General features: G+C 51.2%; 1 long non-coding RNA gene across 1 annotated transcript; it reads right to left on the bottom strand.

Moving 5' to 3' along the window:
- Positions 1-909: 909 nt before the first annotated feature.
- Positions 910-2,505, bottom strand: LOC129198170 (uncharacterized). Its single transcript, XR_008574437.1, has 4 exons — positions 2,456-2,505; positions 1,242-1,304; positions 1,091-1,137; positions 910-970 (listed from the first exon to the last, which is right to left on the bottom strand). It is a non-coding gene; the product is annotated as an uncharacterized LOC129198170 (long non-coding RNA).
- Positions 2,506-15,451: the final 12,946 nt, after the last annotated feature.

The raw sequence follows: 15,451 nt of genomic DNA, 5'->3' as shown, positions 1-15,451 counted from the left end.
AACAAGTCACCCAGATGCCGAGTGAGAGCCAAACAATTCCGGACGGGCCATATCGGCACGCTAACCATACGCTCCTATTGCTATTCCGCCTATCCCCTACTTGACAGCCCTGGGCAGAGCAGCTCCACACACACACCACACACACAGAGACGGACGCTACACAGAACGCTACAAACAACGCGACTCACAAATGAGAGAACACTCTCAGCGAGAGGAATGACTCCCAGACCAGAGAGGCTGCCGAACAAGGCGACCTATAGGGCACGACGCCCGGGTGAGGAAGCTCTATGGCAACCCCAGAAGAGAATTGACCGTAAATGGCCCGTTATAAGAAGTTACTGTCAAAACAGAGATGATGGGTGCAGCAAGAAGCCCGTCTTCAAGATCTAAGAAGGTAAGGATGCAGGGAGGAAGACCCAGTCCCTGAAAATGGATAGCTGGAGAGCAGAGCTCTGGACGCAGCCTGGTATAGCACTGCAAATAGAGGACCCGCCAGAAACTTCCAACACACAAGAACGATCCACGCCGTAAGCTCGCTATGCGAGAAAAGAAGCGCCTGATTGGCGGTATGCTGACAAGTACCGACGTTCGAGAGCCTAGGGACGGCGCCCAAGAAGCATGCCGTGCCCCTCGAGCACAAAGAGGGCGTTGAGACCCGAGGAAGGGCTAAGACACACAGGACGAGACATGCAGACATAACACAGGCTGGAACTGCCCTGCCTAGCATCGTGGTGACATGTAACCTGCTCCCTTTGCCCAGCCAAGGGGAACTGCTCCCAGACAGCCCTCTCCCCGGCACTAGCCATAAAACCCCTCCGCCACGACCCCCAAACTCGCTCCCTCCCCGGCCACGGTCCCTCAACTTAGCTTTCCGAGGGCCGGGGATCCGAATCCATCGGCAACAAAAACATCAACACCGCGCATTGGTTAACTGGGATGTTCCTGCAGTCGCCCAGTGCCTCTTCATCAGCTACAATAGAAAACAGAACACAAACAAAACAGCACTGTCAGTCAGCGTTGCATCAGCCGGCCAACACCAACCTCTCCCATGACACCCCCTTCCTCAGAAGCACCGTGTCTTTCTGCTCACCTGCTCGGTCCAGAGATGGACTCTGCAGCTGTCCTCACTTGCAGCACCTAAGACGCCAAGAGACACAAAATTACTCCAATGTTTGTCAGAAGTCACCGCTCCCACAATCGCCCTCGCCATTCCTCCAGCTCACCTCAAATGACCTAACCACCTCCTTATGGCGCTCTGCTCCCCTCCTGTGCTGCTCTTTGGTGCGCTTCCTCTCTCTCTGCATCTGAAAAAAAAAAAAACCCCAAAATAATTAAACAAGTCAGCCAGATGCTGAGTGAGAGCCAAACAATTCCAGACTGGCCATACTGACACACTAACCGTACACTTCTATTGCTATTCCGCCTAACCCTGGACTCGACAACCCTGGGCAGAGCAGCTCCACGCCCAAGACACACACGCACAGGCATCAATGCTACACAGAATGCTACAAACACAAATCACAAGTGAGAGAAAACTCTCAGCGAGAGGAACGACTCCCGGACCAGAGAGGCTGCCATGCAAGGCGACCTACAGGGCACGACGCCCAGGTGAGGAAGCTCTATGGCAACCCCAGAAAAGAATGGACCGTGATAGCCAGTTGTAAGAAGTTACGGTCAAAACCAGGGCGAGGGATGCGGCAAGAAGCCTCTCTTCAAGACCTAAGAACGTAACGATGCAGAGAAGAAGCCTCGGTCCCTCAGAACGGACAGCTGGAGAGCAGAGCTCCCGATGCAGCCGGGGATGAGGTGGCAAGAAAAGGACCCGCCGGAAGCTTCCAAGATGCAAGAACGATCCACGCTGTAAGCTTGCTAGGCAAGCAAAAGAAGTGCCCCATTGGCGCTACACTGATGAATACAGGCGTTTGAGAGCCTAGGGATGGCGCCCGAGAAGCACACTGTGCCCTTTGAGTGCAAAGAGGGCATTGAGACCCGAGGAAGGGCTGAGACACACAGGACAAGACACACAACAAACATACCACAGACACAGGCTGGAACTGCCCTGCCCAACACAGCCTAGTATTGTGTTGACAAGTAACCCGCTCCCTTTGCCCGCCCTAGGGGACTGCTGCCAGACAGCTCTTGCCCCTACGCTAACCGCAACACATCTCCCCTGCGACCCCCAAACTTGCCCCCTCCTCGGCCTGCTCCCTCCCTGGCCCCGGTCCCTCAACTTAGCTTTCAGAGGGCCGAGGATCTGAATCCATCCACAACAAACAACATGCACATTGTGCATCGGCTAACTGGGATCTTCCTGCAGTCATCTGGACCCTCTTCACCTACAGTAAAAACATCACCAAAACAAACAAAGCAGTGCCATCAATCAGCATCGCACCAGTCAACACCAACCTTGCCCACAACACCCCCCTCCTCAGAAGCACCGTGTCTTTCCGCTCACCTGCTCGGTCCAGAGACTGACCCCTGCAGCCGTCATCCCTCGTGGCCCCTAAGAGGCCAAGAGACAACACAAAATTACTCCTACGTTTGTCAGAAGTCACCGCTCCCACAATCGCCCTCGCCGTTCCTCCAGCTCACCTCAAACAGACATCCGGTCCAAAAGGTGGCCACACAGCACCTGCAAAACCAGAGGGAAATGCTCAAACTAGGTGCCGTATAGCGCTTTGCTATTAGACACTGACAAGCGCCTCACCTTCTCGGAGCGCTCGTCGGCACGCGGCTTCGCCCCTCCGAAGCTCCCTGCGGCACCTGCCAAAAATCAAGCAAGAGGCACGTGCTGAGACACTGCCCAAAACTGCGGCTTGCCCGCACCGATTCCTACCTCCCCCTCCTTGACCTCAGCCGCTTGCTCACCTGGCCTCCGTCGTTTTGGGCTGCCGTCCTTGCACCCCACCTAGAAAACACAAACAAAGGATCCCTGTATCTTAAACAGCAATGCAACACCGGAAAAATAACTGCTGTACTTCAGCCTGCTAGTCGCCGCTCACCTCCCGTGTCTGTGTCCTACGGGGTCCATATCCAGCTTTGCACCTTCAAAATAAAAGCCACACACAAATTTGAATGTACTCATATAGGCACCAGCCACATCTTCCCTCCGACTCCACTGGCCGACCCACCTCCTTACGGCGCTCTGCTCCCCTCCTGTGCTGCTCTTTGGTGCGCTTCCTCTCTCTCTGCATCTGAAAAAAAAAAAAACCAAAATAATTAAACAAGTCAGCCAGATGCTGAGTGAGAGCCAAACAATTCCAGACTGGCCATACTGACACACTAACCGTACACTTCTATTGCTATTCTGCCTAACCCTGGACTCGACAACCCTGGGCAGAGCAGCTCCACGCCCAAGACACACACGCACAGGCATCAACGCTACACAGAATGCTACAAACACAAATCACAAGTGAGAGAAAACTCTCAGCGAGAGGAACTACTCCCGGACCGGAGAGGCTGTCTATGGCAACCCCAGAAAAGAATGGACCGTGATAGCCAGTTGTAAGAAGTTACGGTCAAAACCAGGGCGAGGGATGCGGCAAGAAGCCTCTCTTCAAGACCTAAGGACGTAACGATACAGAGAAGAAGCCTCGGTCCCTGAGAACGGACGGCTGGAGAGCAGAGCTCCCGATGCGGCCTAGGACTAGGCTGCAAAAAGAGGACCCGCCGGAAGCTTCCGAGATGCAAGAACGATCCATGCCGTAAGCTTGCAAGGCAAGCAAAAGAAGCGCCCAACTGGCGCTACGCCGATGAGCGGAGGCATTCGAGAGCCTAGGGATGGCAACCGAGAAGCACACTGTGCCTCTTGAGCGCAAAGAGGGTGTTGAGACCCGAGGAAGGGCTGAGACACACCGGACAAGACACACAGACATAACACAGGCTGGAACTGCCCTGCCCGGTCTAGCATCATGCCGATGAGCAACCCGCTCCCTTTGCCTGCCCAAATGTAACTGCTCCCAGACAGCCCTCTCCTCTACTCTAACCTTAAATGCTTCCAAGAACAAGAGAACATAACTGCCGTGACCGGTACTAGAGCAAGCCTCATCGTTTGCTTACGGAAAAAGGTAAAACTAAAAAATAGAAAAAGCTTTGTGTCAGGACCACAATAAAAGACAGACCCCCGGCTGGAGACCGTTACAAGCACGGGCGATACACATCCTCTTCACCATGAAATTCCAGGGAATACAGTCACTCGAGCCTGCGCTGGAAATAAATGCCTAGTCTGTGTCTCTAAGTAACTGTGACATCCAGATGGACGGTGAAGGGATGGATGCAAAAATTAAGTCAGGGAATAAAGAAAGCAGAAGGTACAGGGAAGCAGAGACTTCAGAGTTCAGGAAGGTATATTTTAACCTACCCCATGCTTCACAAGATGAGACTCTTCTGACATTCAGCTCCGCTTATGGCCATGCCGAGGGCCGGATAACTTACGCCGCACGTCTCGGGATCGTCGTGCCTCCAGTCGGCTGCGATGAGACTGAGCTAGAATAGACCTCGGTGCCACCCGAATCCAACTGTAAAACTTATCTGAGAATGGGTGATGAGCCCTCCTCTTTCACAACTGTCCCTCGGTCCCAAAACTTTAGAAACTCCTTCTCTTCTCCTGAACTCTGAGAAGGAACCCCGCTCCTTCCTGACAGCTCTCTCCTTGTATTTGCGCCCCCCCCAAACCCCCCATGTCGGCCACTCCTCAAAGCCTTACCCTGCGTTCTGCAGACGACTCTTACCTTCTATCTTCCTGCGAGCTATGAGCCTGCAAAACAAAACAAAGTCCCGATGCTTATAATCTACGAGAAGCCTGCAGCGAGCCGCAAAGGTTCTAGGAACAACGTGGTACTCCGTGGGCGATCGGGAAAAGCGGCGAGCTGTCCCATAGCCTGAAAGACGCTATACCTTACATCCCTGCTGCTTTCTTCAGAAATGCTAAAACTCTGTGAATGAAGACGTACAAGATGCTGAACCTAACCCCTGCTAGATAATCTCATCGTCGGTCCTATTAAGAGAAATAATACTGGCAACTTACATAGCTTACAGGAAAACTGGAGAAAAGAACCAAGGTTCCCTCTTCTGTAAAATCAGGAATTCCAGTAAAATGCAATAGACCTATGTGGTGGTTTGAGCCTGGCTGGAGGCCAGGTGCCCACCAGAGCCGCTCTCTCACTCCCCTCATTCACTAAACAGGGGAGAAAAGGCATAACGAAACGATTGTGGGTCGAGATAAGGACAGGGAGAGATCACTCACTAATTATCGTCACGAGCAAAACAGACCAAACTTAGAGAGGGAATTCATCTAATTTATTACTAGGCAAAACAGAGTAGAGGAATGAGAAAATAAAATCAACTCTTAAAACACTTCCCCCCACCCCTCCCATCTTCCCGAGCTCAACTTCACTCCCAGCTTCAACCTTCCCCCCCCTCAGCAGCACAGGGGGACAGGGAATGGGGGTTACGGTCAGTTCATCTCACGGTGTTTCTGCCGCTTCTTCATCCTCAGGGGGAGGACTCCTCTCATCGTTCCCCTGCTCCAGCATGGAGTCCCTCTCACGGGGTGCAGACCTTCAGGAGCAAACTGCTCCAGCGTGGGGTCCCCCACGGGGTCACAAGTCCTGCCAGCAAACCTGCCCTGGCGTGGGCTCCCCTCTTCACGGGTCCACCGGTCCTGCCAGGAACTTGCTCCAGCGTGGGCTTCCCACGGGCCAAAGCCTCCTTCAGGTGCCTCCACCTGCTCCGGCGTGGGGTCCTCCACGGGCTGCAGGTGGAATTGCTACACCCCCTCATCCTTCCTCCATGGGCTGCAGGGGGACGGCCTGCTTCACCATGGTCTTCACCATGGGCTGCAGAGGGATCTCTGCTCCGGTGCCTGGAGCTCCTCCTCCCCCTCCTTCTGCACTGACCTTGGTGTCTGCAGAGTTTCTTACATCTTCTCACTCCTCTCTCCAGCTGCAAAAGCTCTCTCTAACTGGTTTTTTTCCTTCTTAAATATGTTATCACAGAAGCGCTGATTGGCTTGGCCTTGGCCAGCGGCGGGCCTGTCTTAGAGCCGGCTGGCATTGGCTCTATCAGACACAGGGGGAGCTTCTAGCAGCTTCTCACAGAAGCCACCCCTGTAGCCCCCCCGCTACCAAAACCTTGCCACGCAAACCCAACACAACCTAGAAAAAAAAAAAAAAAAAGCAATACATGTTATTAAATGATCTTACAAACCTCGGAATGCTCAATATAAAAATACTGACCTGAAAACTAATAAATGAAAAACCCCACCAAATCTGCATAAAGCATACTTTCTATTAAATACACTGCTTAACCTTGACTGGTCCCGAGGCTCTTATCTCAGATGTATCTACCCAAAAAGCCAAACTGATACTAAAGCTGCCCTTGACTGAAGGACCAGCATAGCTCTGATACCACAGAAGCCTGGAAGCAGATTGAGCTCCCTGGCAGAGGCCTGCGGTTCATATACCCCGGGCCCCGCCCACCATCCTTCCCACCAGCCCCTGGGAAAGGGGAGGGGCTGACCACCACAAGGCTTAAAAGCAGCCGGAAGAGCAGCAGTGGATTTTCTTACCTGTCTTGAGTTTATGGTGTACTAAGTGCTGAATAGAGAAAGCGGCTCTTGCTGGAAACAGCGATACCCACTCTTTTACTGCGACTCCATTTATCGTATCGATGATGTGACCGGGTATGTAATTTGTTTTGATTTTTCTGCACCGTATACAGAAAGAGATAAATGGTATGCTAAATCTTGTAGCAAAGTAGTTAATTAAATGCAATGACAATCTTGTTGAAAATTATGTCTGTTAGTTTACTATAAAAACCCCAAAATGCTCCGGGCTTACACGTTGTTTTGAGCGAGACCGCACGTACCGCCTGACTTCTACCGGAACTACGTTCTGGATAAGACCGAATGACAAAGCCGGAATAGACCCTGTGAGAAGCCCTTCTCAAAAATATCTCTGGCTGAACAGTAAATTACTTACTGTAAATTGTCAGCTAACCTCGACAGTCTCTCCGACTGACTCCCTTAATGGAGCTAGATGAGTCCCAAAGGAGAGAAAGCGCCAGAAAACCATAGAAAATTAAAAATATGCATCAGAAACGCTACAAAACACCCTTACGAGCAGGCAAGTAGCTAGAACAAAATATTGGCGATAATTAAAGCGCTGCCGTAGTATGGACGCTGTTTTTGGCATGAATCCGAAACGTAGCTCCATAACGGCTACCGTGAAGGACACTAACCCTATCCCGTCCAAAACCAGCACGCGCAGAAATGAAGTTTTAAAAGTTGCGGTACAGGAAATGCAGGAGAACAAATAAAAATGGGACAAAAAACTAGATATAGAGACTTAAACAGAAAATTTGGAGAGTGACAGAGTATGGGAAAGACAAGAAAACAATAAAAAAAACAGATGTCAACATAAAAGTTGTCACAGAAAGAAAACGTAATAAGGGGTGGCATTAAGCCAGGCAAGAAAAAAATTTAAAATGAGGATATGGTAAAAAATAGATGCCAACAAGGAAATACTATTTAAGAGGCGACGGGGTACGTGACGGACGTCAATAAATTTAAAAATATGGATAGGGAGCTTGATAAAAGTAGATGTGGAATGAAAATGGAAAAAGCGATGGTGTTCAGAACAGATGGGAAAAAAATTAAAAATAAAGACAGCAAATGGGTTTAAGTAGACATAGAAAGAAAATTTTAAAAGCAAAGGCATTAAGGAAAGACACGACAAAATAAAAATAAGGGTAGGGTGATAGAGACACACAGAGGAAGCAAATGATAAAGGCAGGGGCATTAAGGAAAGAAAAGGAAAAATTACAAAACAAGAATAGGGAGAAAAATACGGAGAGACGTAGGAAGAAAATTTCAAAAGCAAGGGGGTACAGGATGGATGAGAAACAAATAAGGCAGAATTGGTTAAAGTGGACGTTGAAAAAATTTTAAAAGCGATGAGGTATAGGGCACATGGGAAAACAAAAAATAGGGACATCAAAGCAAATAAGCTTAGACATAGAAAGAAAATTTTAAATGCGACAGCTTTAAGGAAAGATGAGACTAAAATAAGAACGAGGGAAAATAGCACGTGCGCAAAACTAAAAATCAATGAGGTACGTGACAAAAAAAATGGACCGAGTATGGGAAACTAAATAAATGGAGACATTGAAAATTTTTGCAGCGACCCTGTGCAGGGCACAGAAGGAGGAATTAAAAAATAGAGACGGGGAGTCGGATAGAGGGAGACATAGAAATTTTTAAAAGCGATAGGCTACAAGAAACATCAGAAAGAAGAAAAAAGTAGGAATGGGGATGAGAATAGAAGGAAACATTGAAAGAAAATTTAAAAAGCGGCGGGGTATACAGCAGAAAAGGATGAATTAAAATTTAGGGAAAGGGAGATGGATATATGGAGTTGTTGAAAGAGAAATTAAATAGCAATGGCCTATAGGGAACATAGAAAACAATTTTAAAACATCAAGAAAGGGAGACAGAGAGATGTAGAAGGAATTTTAAAAAGCAACTGAGTACAAGAAATAAAACATAGGGACGGGAAGATGGGTAGAGGACAATGTGGAAAGAAAATTTAAAACCTGATGGGATACAAGAAACACAGAAATATTAAAAAAGGGACAGGAAGATGAAGAGAAGGAAACATAAAAATTTAAACAGTGAGTGGGTACAGAGGGAGGAATAAAAAATAGGGAGAGGGAAACAGATTTGTTAAATCTACTAGAGATGAGTTACCCTAGGTTTGCTTTACTGCAGCGCAGGATGCACGGGGGAAACGGCTCCGCCAAACGTGCGTCTGGGTGATTACCGAGACGCAGGTTCTATAGAATCAAAATATACGTATCCATTATTTTCCAAGAAAAGGCAGTCCTACGATAATCATTTCTTAGAATTCATTTCCATATTCTCCTCCCTGTCACGCACGCTCGGTGATTTGAGTTGGCGGTCCTCGGGGGTCTCTGGCGGTCGCCGGTGGTCACGCACCCGTGTCCGCCGGATGGCCCTCTTCTTGCAGGCGTGCGCGGTATCCTTGCTGCGGATGCGCCTGTCTGTAACAACTTACTTTGTAAGATTAATATTCCCGGGCCTATTGTCCGGTTGGGTAGGGACCGTACGAGGAACGTAGCGGCATTGTACGCTGCCGGGGTCGGTTAGCTTCGTTATCTATTACCTTGATTAGAAACCCCTTTCCCATGATTATAGGCTTTAAAACAGTTCTAGGCCTTAAGCAGCTTTCTAGTTAGCATAAGTTTTCTTCTAGCTAGGCTTCTATATTTTTTACAGTTCCCTCCGTTTGTTTTTATTGCATCCCTGCAATTATTTATATCCTCGAGCTCCTTGCCATTTTGCTACTGTACTAGAAAAACAGGTTATACAAGATTGAAAAATCGCTATTACATGTACAATCCCTACGATCGCTAAGGCTGCTACAGCAAGGGCCTTTTTGAGCCGCACAGATAGATCAGGAACCCGGGAAGTCAACCCCGACACAGTATCGGTAAAACCCCGAGATGTATCGTCTTTTTGTACTTGTCGCATTCGAGAACTAATTGCACAGATTTTATGTACGTCAGTCAATAATTCCCCTGAATGATCCATACGCATGTGACGACTCGCATTTAGCGTTGTGTGAACTCCACTTTGTGATGCTAACGTTGTATCTAAGGCCATACAATTTTGGAGGGTAATTTTTGAGAGTTCCGCAATTTCAATTTGCCGGTTTTTCAATTTCTCCTGATATGTTTAAAATCGCTTTTTCCAGTTCAGTCACCCCTAAAGATGGTACGAACCGTCAGAGAAAAGAATGAAATCCCGAGGGTTTTTCTATTAATGGGGTATCGGTCCTTTTAACGCGAGTTAAAAAGGTGCGATGCCAGATGGGAACTTCTACAGTTTTCGGGAGAATTTGTAAATCCGCAATTACCAATCCTAGAGTGCGAATTCCTCCCCGACCCGGTGGAAGTACTTTATAAGCTTTGTCGCTACGCGACCGAAATACTCCCGATGCCTTTGGTCCCCTCCGGGCCCGGCTCGAGCGAGATTTAATAGGATTAGTTGTGTTACATTTAGTCCGATTTCCCGCAAAAGCATGGTTAAGACAAAACTGCCGAGTCCGACTCTCTGGGGGGTAATGTCTCTCTACGCAGAGGATGTTACGATATTCGTCTAAAGGAGGAATTTTGATGGTGCGGCGCACGTTAGAGATCGGATCTGCCAAGGACTGTGCTAAGAGGTGTTCTTCTTAATCCAGAGAGATGGTCTCCTGCCTGCAGGAGGTCCTCCTCCTCTGTTTCTTTAATGAAGCTGCCAGCTGGATCCCCTGTATTTTATTCTTCAGCTGCGTTGCCTTTTTCTGGCCTCTGGCTTGGGCCGCAGCAGCTCCTCTCTGCGGCCAGTAAGTGTCCAGCTATGCTTTTTTGCCTGTGCCTCTAGGAGAAGGAGGCCAAAGGCAACCCACACAAACCTGAGGCAGATGCAGCAAACAACATCCCCAGAGAGGAACCAACAACTGACCCCCTCACCACTGCCTCTGGGAGAGGTAAACAACCAGCAGCTCTCATCCACAGTGATGACTATAGCTCTCCCGAAGCAGCAACCCCTTCTTCTGGAGGAGCTTTTGGAGACGCCACTGTTTTCTCCAAACTGATGCTAATGACACCAGCATTTATGGTGCAATAAACTATCTTTGAGGGCCAGCGTGCTAACATGAAGACAGGGTCAGGCAGCAGTCTGTGGCTATGGGACAGGCTACAGGGGAGGTGCTGCAGCTGGGAGCAGCTGAGTGGGCTAACCAGAGCTCGAGCATCTTTGTTGAGGTGAGAGGCAGACAGTGCCTTTTCCAAGAGGGGAAACGACAGCTGCCGGCACGCACTGGCAAACACCACATGTCAGCCGAGTGCCGTAAGACTACAGCTCCCAGCGTGCCGCGGGAGGCAGCCTTCCACGCTTCCTGACCCTGCGGGGACACTGTCCCATTCCCTCGCACCAACTCACCGAAATCCCCGCCGAGCCGCGACAGCAGCACCGAGCTCCGCAGCGCGGCTCCGGGATGGACCGCCAGCCAGCACACACACACCCCCCGCAAGCTCCGGCACGGCGCGGACGCCCGCCGGCTCCAGGCAACCCTCACCGCCCGGCTGCGACACGGCGCAGACCCCCCCCCCCCCCCCACCACCACACGGTTCAGGGCAGCCCCCCCTCCCCACACCGTTCCTGCTCCGTGCCTCTGACCCGGACCCCGCCGCCCCCTCACTCCTCCTTGGAGGCGCCGCCACCCTCCTCGGGGCTTTCCCCGGGACCCACCGGTCCATCCCGCTGCCCCGCTCACCTTCTCCCTCCGTGCAGCCACAGCCCGGCGATGCCTCCGCTCCTCCCTCGGCTCACAGCAGCCCCTGCACACTGGCTGCCGGCAGCCTGTTCCGGGGAGGGGCCGTGGCCATCAGCCTCACTGCCCGCACCTGGGGCTCCTCCAGCCCCAACCCACAGCTGGAGCCCCGCATGAACAGGGGGCCATCGCCTGACCCCACCACACCTCCTCCCCTGCCCTCCATCACGGCCCCTCGCCCCCCCGCAAAGGAAGCGCCAACGCAGCCGGCACGGCAAAAGAGACCGCAAGCGTTTATTCAGTCACACACAGAGCCGGTCCCGGGAGAGACTCCGCACCGGGGCTCGGGGCCCGGCCCTGAGGCACCTCGGCTGTCCTACCCAGAGCCACGCTCGCCAGTCCGGCGTGGAACAGACACATGGTCGGTCCGTCAGGCTGCTGGAGAGCTGGGCTGCTATGTGCAGGCTGCCGCCAAAACCGAGGAGCCAGCTGCAGGACGCTAGAAGAGAGGAGAAAAGTGGCAGCCAGCTGGATGGGGGGGGCGGCGGCGGCGAGCGAGAAAGCACGAGGCAAGGAAAGGGACGGCGAGTGAAGGACGGGGACAGGCAGCCTGACAGAAAGGGAGGAAGAAGCAGCAGGAAGAGAGGCAGCGGGACGGCGACCGACAAACAAGGACGGGGAGCGGGACAGAGAGGCAGAAACGACCCTGGGCGGGCAGCGCCACGGCAAGGGAGGAAAAGAGAATAAGGGCAGGGAGCCGGACCAAGAGGTACAGTGAGGGACAGTGGCACGGGGAGCAGGACAGAGCAACAGAGAATAAAAAAAGGAAGCGGGAGCGTGAGAGAACCGGGCTGGGGAGCAGGGAGAAGGAGAGATAAAAGGAGAGAGCAACAGAGGGAAAGAGGACCGGGGAGCGGGACGCTGGGGCAGAGTGAGAAAAAGAGGGGCAGGGAGCAGGACAGAGGGGCAGAGGCAGAAGGAGGACAGAGGGACAGAGAGACAAAAGAGGGAGACGAGGACTGGGCAGAGGGGAGAGAAAGACGGGGGCAAGGAGCAGAGACACAAAGGTGCCAGGAAAAGGACGGTCAGATGGAGCGAGAAACAGGGTCGAGGAGCAGGACAAAAGGACAAAGAAAAAGGGGAGGAAGAAGGAAGGAAGGATAAAGGTGGGACAGGGACCGGGACATACGCAGTGAAACAAAGTAGAACAGAGAAGAGAGGACAGGGATTGAGGAACAGAGAGAGAGATGCAGGCTGGTACACAGAGATGGCGAAGGTAAGCAAAACCAGCGACAGGCAGGAGGACCTGGTTCTGACAACCCATCGGTCCCAATGTCGCTTCCATGGCCTCAAAAAATGTGACGTGCCACAAGACAAGAGAATGGGAGAGTGAAAGCAAAGGCACGGGAAACTTAACGCTCTTAGTAATTTCACTGAGCATCCCAGCTTACAGTTAGTCAATGTCTTCTGGTGTCACAGGATGAGGTACAACTGATTTCATCTCCATATCTCTGGACAGAGCTTTTCTCATATCTGGGGGGGGAAGAAAAAAAAAAAGATATTCTAAGATGACAGTCCTTGCACAAAGCCACGTTCAGCGAATTCTCTATTACAATAAGGTCGTTTCTAACCCAGAAAATTTCACAGAATCATAGAGTATCTCAAGTTGGAAGGGACCCATACGGATCGCCGAGACCAAGCCCCCGCTCCACGCGGGACTACCTAAAACTAAACCGTGCGACTAAGAGCATCGTTCAGACGCTCCTTGAACTCCTGACAGGCTCGGTGGCTGCGACCGCTTCCCTGGGGAGCCTGTTCCGTGACTGACCGACCGCCCTCTCAGTGAAAAGCCTTTTCCCAACGTCCGGTCTGAACTTGCCCTGACGCAGCTTCGTCCCGTTTCCTCGGGTCCTAGTGCCGGTCACCGGAGAGAGCGGAGGTCAGCGCCTCCCCCTCCGCCGTCCCCCTCGAGGAAGGTGTAGACTGCGATGAGGTCACCCCTCGGCCTTCCCTTCTCCAAGCTGAACAAACCAAGTGACCTCAGCCGCTCCCCCTAAGTCTTGCCTTGGAGACATCTCGCCATCTCGGTCACCCTCCTCCACACACGCTCCAAGAGCGTTGTTCGGCGGCACCGCTCTCGACTGGAACCTGACGCTGCACGTAACTCAACTGAGTGGAAAGGAAATGACGGGCTAAAGGGACAAATACACGATTTAAGGCAGCCGCAACGATGGCAGATGTCTGTCCGTAGCCCTTCTATTTATTTCACAGCACTCCTGCGTATCAAACGAATGGTACCAGAGCAGAAAAGGTATACGGCGTGGCCACGTTACCCCTCGGGGAGGACGGCGAAAGGAGAGAAGATCTAGAAAGAGGAAGCAGCTGGTACTTCGCTTTTGGTAACAGAATTAACATCAACATGTTCCTTCCCTTTGAAATTGAAAACGCCACCCAATTCTCTGCCACTGTTGACCACCGACACTTGTAAATTTCTAGTGAAACACCTGAGGAAAACAAAGTTTCAGGTCCCTGGCTAAGGGAAGAAACCAGGCAAGCGCCGCCGTTCCTTCCCCCCGACAACACTAGCAAAAAAAACCAGCCGCTGGGGGCGAGCGTTCCTCCGAAAGAAAAATCAGGTGAGAAACCGCATTTTTATTTTCAGCTTACCTACAGGATAAATGTCTTTGTAGTTGTTTCTGCCACAGATGCTACAAAACGCGTAAACTGCACAAAGATTAAGTTTTGTAACCGATCTAAGGTTCAGTACGAAAAGCTACCTAAAGGAGTACGCAAAGTCCCACTCATCAACAATTATCTGACCCTGTTTCATATTAAAAAAAAAAAAAAAGTAATGCTAATCATACAGACAAGCCCAAGAACCCTCAACATGAGAATCTTTCCGTTCAGCCGGAGGCAGAACGAGTACTTACCACGGGCATCCTCATCTGGCTCTCCGCTGCTAGCAGAGCGGCACGCCAACGCTGTCCGGTACACGCCGTAGTACGCCTATCTGCTTCGACGTATTTACCGCCACCTGATTTGATACTCTCACAAAGAGATCGATGAAAAAGCCACCCTTTCTTTGAAAAAATAAAAACCAAAACCACACAGTTAAGGAACAGTAGGCGAACGTATTTCTAAATCATAACCCACGGCTTGCAGGCAGACCAAGAGCAGCTCTGACGATGCGGTACGCTCATCAAACATCTTTCACGCAGGAATAACAGATGTACTCCCTTACCACGGGACGCATCCGGCACAGGGACAAATTTCATGCTGGTTTTGTCACACGACCGTCCTTCTGCACCAGCCAGTGGGTTCAGAATTAAGGACGGGACAGGCTAAACGCTCACACGAGCCTCCTATCTGTAAGAAACTATTAAAAATAGAAAAAAAATTTCCACATTTTAGATCGCGTTGCCGTAGGGACTGCCTCCTTCAAAGCCTGCCTACTGGGGGGGGGGTGGGGTGGGGGGGGGGGTGCGTGTGCGTGCACGCATATGCGTGAGGCGTGGAAATCAGTCACAGAATTCAGTTGCCTAATGAGAGACGGCCCTTCTCCTCGCAAGGCAAACGTTTCAAAACATCATACTCTTTTCCGATTTTACCGGCTGGTACTGGGGTTGCCCTACCAGCATGAGTTGGAGACCCGTCCCTCTGGGTCCGTGCGACGCCAAATTAAATATTCTGCAAGTAACCGAGCAGGAGATGGAAAGTAAGCTAAGATACTCTCTGCCGTACAACGTTTGTTCGCGATCGTCCCTGAGGGAATTGCACAAAGCCCACGCTTGCTGAACCGGTACGTCGGAGGCCCTACGGGAAACGGCGCTGACGTTTCGCCAAGCTCTTCTCCTGTCAAGAAGAGGACCTTTTCTGCGGCATCCCTATTGGCGTTCGGCCTGCTTTCGGCTCATTCTGGCAGGTCAGCTTTCAGAGAAAGCCTGAGATTTCAAACCGCCAAGCAACATTCACGATTCTTGCTCTCTGACTACGGGGAATTTCAGCGAATCGGAACGCTACTTGGAGCCACGTTCCGGGTCTGTTTCGCCGCAAACCAAATATCTAAGCCACGGACCGGGCGCCCGTAGAAAAATTACTTTAAAAGATTAAAGACA

Source organism: Grus americana, chromosome 31, assembly GCF_028858705.1.
Source record: "Grus americana isolate bGruAme1 chromosome 31, bGruAme1.mat, whole genome shotgun sequence".
NCBI lineage: Eukaryota > Metazoa > Chordata > Aves > Gruiformes > Gruidae > Grus > Grus americana.
Note: the sequence above shows the minus strand (reverse complement) of the source record. Positions and strands in the feature narration are given on the sequence as shown.